The sequence below is a fragment of the Colletes gigas genome, unplaced genomic scaffold (genome assembly GCF_013123115.1).
Source record: "Colletes gigas isolate AHSC1104 unplaced genomic scaffold, ASM1312311v1 Colletes_gigas_Sc00212, whole genome shotgun sequence".
NCBI lineage: Eukaryota > Metazoa > Arthropoda > Insecta > Hymenoptera > Colletidae > Colletes > Colletes gigas.
Window position 1 is genome coordinate 15,300 of NW_025106835.1, and position 5,928 is coordinate 21,227.

General features: G+C 40.3%; 1 pseudogene; it reads right to left on the minus strand.

The window, feature by feature from the left end:
* Positions 1-1,809: 1,809 nt before the first annotated feature.
* Positions 1,810-3,206, minus strand: LOC122404347 (annotated as a pseudogene).
* Between the last annotated feature and the right edge of the window lie 2,722 nt (positions 3,207-5,928).

The window sequence follows — 5,928 nt, forward strand, 5'->3', positions numbered from 1 at the left end:
AAATGTTCTAACAAGCACTGGTAAACGAAGTTTCTTTTCAATAATCGAGTTGTATAAGCTACTTCTGTTCTAAATAGAAATAACGAGTTCACGAAGTATAATATTTTAAGTGGCAAAATGCAAAGTTAACCTCAATGGCAAATGCATTAAGATTATTGTAAAATTTATGTACTGTTCTTAAACAAACGCCGTGCTTTCTAATCGATTATTTCTTACGTTAAATAATTTAGATCGTGCGTATGTCGCCGGAAGCATATGTTCAGTTTAGCCATATTTAACGTCGTATACTTTCATATTTCGGCCTTACGCTCTTTGAAATAAATATAATGCTATACGAAAAAAATATAGAATAATACTTTTAGTTTTCAAGATGTTAACTATTATAAATCTCGAATTGTAGCATAATTTAGGTCATCACGGGCATTTCAATAAGAAGCACGAATAAGTAATTATAATTCCTTAACTTAGAATTGTTTATTTGTCGTTATTGCATTACAAAAAAAAAAACCAGAACAATGTGGGTTATTTTATATCAAATTTTCTGTTTTCAAGACAATGGGAAAGTTTGTAATATTTGTATTCTTGTCGACTAAGAGTGAGCAACAATTCGAATAGTTTTAACTGTGAAGAGGAATAAACATGGCGTATCCAAGGTTGGTATAATTATGGCGGTAAATTTGAAATGTGCGCAAAGCGTGAACCATAAATCGTGGTCAATATTAATAATAAAAATTCTACGCAATATGGCTAAAGTGTACGTGTGTTTTATGCTTCGATCGATGCACTAAAAAATAATAATATCGTGATAAAGGACGTGACAATAATTTTATTTCGTCGCTGTGAAGATTCTGTGCGGACTCGTCTACGTTAAAAATAGCCGTCCGTTATTCGTTGTGTCGAATAAAACTCCGTGATCGCGTATGTATCGATAAATTCTAAAATCACCCATACACGTATATACATACAATAATTCTCTATAGCGGAAGCGCAATAGATTTCACTCACGCGCGTTCGTATTTTCTCACTCGGAAATCACAGTTGAACATTGGTTTTTCACGTTACCCGTGGCACTCGTTAGTTTTATTTTTCAATATTAAGTGGCACGTTGGGACGCGGCGAGCCAGAAGCCGAATGTTCCGGTTCATGGGTCGGGAAATAATTTTTAATCGAAAATAATCGTCCTATCGAGACGAAACAAAAACTCACGAAGAAAGACCATAACAGGGAGGAATTATGCCATAGAACGCGTATATTTTGCGGAAATTGCGATTCAACCCTCGTACGGCGCATACGCGACCATTTCGAGTTCCTCGCTCAAGAACTGTAAGTAATAAGTGTAAGCATCCGTCATTCGGGGTTAAAGCTGGTTTATAAATTGAGAGTATACAATTTTATATTTTACTTCAATGAAATATGAGTATGTAGTTCATTTGCGACAAACCGCGGGGACTTCCCGACTCGAAACAATTCTAGTAATCGGAGGATGACAGTTGTACGTGCAAAAAGTGCGACAGTTACGCGTGCACTGGCAAGCAATGTCTATAAGCTGTCCTATGGAAATAAGTTCGCCCATTTACATAAAATTTTAATCCAACCCGAATATGTATTCTAACGAAAGACGTAGCCAAACCTAACTATGAAATCCCCGAAGCTAAAATTTAATTTCGCCATCCGTCCCCCCTGCCCTCTGACCCATTCGGAGGAACAGCCGTCGAAATTTATTGTATCAAACACACCCTCATAATTCATACATGGATCACAGTTAACGGTTGATATTTTCTTACGCGTCTATCAGCGCGGTTCGAGTGCTCATTGGGGCATTCCGGACGCAGCGCCGAGACGACCCCGTACAGCGAGTACGGGGAGAAATGTACGGTGGCAAACTGGCGGGTGAGTGAGGATGCGGCGGTGGAAGGGGTAAACCCCAGCGACGACAGAGAATGTGTAACAATGGCGACGGTTTACCGTACGTGTGGTAGCGCGCGGTAGCCAGGGGACTCAGTGGCGGCGTGGGATAAGTTCTGGAGAACAAGGGATGGGTTGGTGGGAGTCCGACAGAGGGCGACAGGAGGACAACGTCGTCGAGTTGTCTGTGGCTCCGCTCGTGTGGCTCCTGAGAGCTGGAGCAGCTCGTCCGACGGGAGAAACCTTTTGCCGCAGTAAGCGGTGTCCCCGGCGATCAGTTGGCAAACATAGGGGAGTTGCGAGGCCGCCGCCAGGGCAGCCAACTGCGTGGCGTGGCGGCGAACCTAGCGCCCGTACGGCGTACTAGACTTGTGATCGCACTGAGCACAGGCCGCGGGCAAGAGCCAGCCGTGTTGGAGGCCAGCTTCCCGTTGGCACGCACGCGTTGCGGAACTCACAGCAAATGGAGTTTGAGTTGGCACCCGGTGCAGTACGTGTCCCTGCACACGGGCATCAAAGTGTCCGGGCCAGCGGAATTTTTCATCTCGCGTTAGCTCAGATAGGGATTCCCGGCCCCAGGCCGCTCTTCAACGCGGCGTGGGCTGAGACACTAACGAACTCGCCATCACGTCGATGGGCAACTGAGGATGTAGACTTCTAGTAGGTTGAGACGCTACTAAACTGATCTCCAGCTTGTCCAATCTGGGGTACCCAGCGTAAGGAGATCCTGACGTGGATCCGTCATAGCTAGTACCCCGCGAGGGGCGCTAACGCTAACTAGGACGGTTGCGACGTATTCGCTGGTTGAGTAGTGACCGAGCGACATGTTTGCCACGAGGCCTGGACGGAGATGCGACAACCTGTCCCAAATGACGCGACGAAACGACGTCGCAGTGGGCTTCGTCGCTGTCTTTGACCCTGCGGGACGTCGCGTGCTTGGATCGACGAGGCAGCTCCGCGTTCGTTCTCGGGTGCTCAGTTTGTGCCTACAGGTGGTGGCCTCGATCGTGCCAGATCGTAGCAGTGGACTCAGAGGCGTAGAATCAGCTGCTAGTTCCGGGCTCGCCGCTTTCTCGCGACCCAAACACGACTCGTACGGCTTAAAGTTAGCCTTGGCGGACTCCGTGGACGTTGGCGCGATCGGCGACGATTTTTCGCGCGATTGCTCCGCGGTCTTTGACGATTTCCCGCTCGATTTTCTCCAAGGAGCCTAAGAGAGATTTGTTGGACGGCGGCGTGTCTGCTCCTATTTGACTGCAAGTCTGGGCCAGGAGGGCAAGGGGGCTCTTCTTTGCGTCCAGCTGGAAACAAAATTAGTGCGTAAGGAAAGGATTCGTTGCTAGATAACCTGTTGATCATAAACCTATTTTTATTAACTGGGGTACCGTTGTCTCCGGGCCATCAACCGCGGTACGATGTTATCCCTATCGCTAACTTCACACTTTCGACCTTTTAAATGTTTTATTAGATTCATAATATTGTCACAAGATCTATAACGTTAACCTACTGTGCAGAAGTAGACATAAATTCGTGTCTTCTCTTATTTCATCGGGTCACTTAATACATATCTTTTCTTAAACAATAAATTTATACTTCAGTATCATGTAATTGAGTTGCTTTTTTATAAAATTTACTTGCATGTATATTTAGTAACATTTAGAATAAAAATAGATTTGGAATATTATCCCATCTTATAAAGGTTAAATGGTGGTTATTAGACCGCACACGTTTATGCATTTAAAATATGTACAAATGTGAGTTATGGAATACATGATAATGGGAATTTTATTTTCCACTGATCATGATCATAATTTAAATTACAATGAACTCCAAGCATCTACTTTTATTAGTTATAGATGATTGATGACATTTTTCTGTTAAAATTAAGACGGACCCTCTGAGTCATTGAAAATTTAACCAATAATCACTAACAGTTAACCAAAAACAAAATATTAATTTTTTACATCTAACTTTGAGAATATTTATTTAGCTTGATGGCTTCGCAAATTTTCGACGTGTTCATTATCGCTTTTATTAAATTGATGAACAAAAAAATAATGAATAATGTTTTATTAGACGAATGTATTGCTAATTACGCAAGTTTTCAACGCAGACGCGATTAGTAGGATGTTTGCGAGAATTTAATATTGGCGCCGGGCGAGTGTTCGCTTCGAGGTAGCCGAGATGATGCAGTTGGTATAATTAGCGTATACAGGAACGATATTTCTCGCGGCTGATACGTCCATCGAACAGATGTTCACTGTAATTAAAATGCAACGTTCATGCAACTAACCCGCCATTTAATAACCGAGGTTCTCGAGAATCTATATAAGGTGCCCCACAATCGATAATACAACCAAGAAGGGGGTACGGAAATAAATCGAAAATCAAGGATAGAATTGTTTAATTTGAGATTCGTTTTTGAGATAATTGAATTTGAAAACTCGTCGATTATGCGTGCGATTTGATACGAGTTACTGTGGTATGTCTGTTCACTGCCCACTGTTTCTACTTATGCTACAATCGCAGTACTGTATTGGAGACACACAATGAACTTTTTAACGAATTTCAAATGGAAAAATTTTATTCTCTATTTTCGATTTTTTTTTTTCATGTAGAACCACCTCCTTCTCGTGAAATATTTAATTAAAATCATTTCTTTATCAACTAAATTACGTTGACTACGTACTGCGAATTCTTGGAAATTGTAATTGGTAATTATTAAGTAACAGATTCAATGAATTTATATAAATAAATGAATTTTCAACGATTTAAAATATACGTAATAAATATTTTTCAGAAAACCACTAAATCGAATCGTTGTGCTCGTTCAATAATTTTGTGTTTCAAATTTTAATTTTAATTGTAAAACATTGTTCGCCACTTATTTTTTATTCAGGTAAGATTTTATCAACCTCTGTCTTACGCCGCACACATGCGGTTTTGAAATGCTCCGAACGAGCTCGTGTGTGGTCTCGTTTTTCAACGGGAAAACATTGCCAACTCATGCGTAATACTTTCACGAGAACATAATGAAAAATACAGAAATTGGTTATGAAATGTCGAGCATAACTTACAAACTTAGAAAGCTCAACATTATTATTAAAATTGCTTTTTATGTAACAATTTAAATCTCTACATTTTTGTCTGCCTAATAGCTAACTTCACTCATATAAATTCTGCATATTTCTAAACATTCTGTTAGATATATTACTATATTCTCAAAATTTTCTAATATTGTTTTTTATATACCGTTCAAATAAAATTCATATCGAATAAGTTTACGAATGTTGTGATTAAGATGTGGGACATTGAAATTTGTTTACATTGTAATAAATGCAAAACTACGTAACGTACTAAAAAACTTTTCTAACAAAAAATAATACAATTCCTTTATTATATGCAAAATACTTGGAATACCATAAATGTTATGCATAATATTTATAATATACTGCCCTAGTAAACTAAGAATCTATTCAGTTTAAGAAATAAACATGTTCGTAGCGTAGCAAGAAAGTAAAAATAAAATTAAAAAAAAAGAGAGAAAACGGATCGACTTTCGTTCATTTTTGCAACGCTGACTTCTCCAATGCCTATCCCCGCACAGCATTGTTACCAAATCGCATTTTGATTACACGCTCGTAAATCAGCGAACGTCTGAGCAGAAACGTTGCCAGCGCTCGTTGTCCTCAAAATAGTTTACAGGAGTTAAGGGTAAGACGAGAAATGCATTCTCGTCGAGGTTAACGAAACGCCGACAGCCACAATTAATGAACCGTCGAAACGATTGTCCTTCGCGGCAGATATTTATTTCATGCCGAGTTAACGATCCGATAGCGCTGTTATTGCATTGACACCGTTTCACCGATGTTTCATTAATTATGCTCCTAACGGATACCTCCACGGTGTATTTACTCCTTTCGCGAATACGGAATGAATGATTTATTTCCACAGTTCTGTACTCAAAAAAATGTACAGGTTGATCTATTCGAGGTATCCTACGCAATATCTCCAAAACTATAG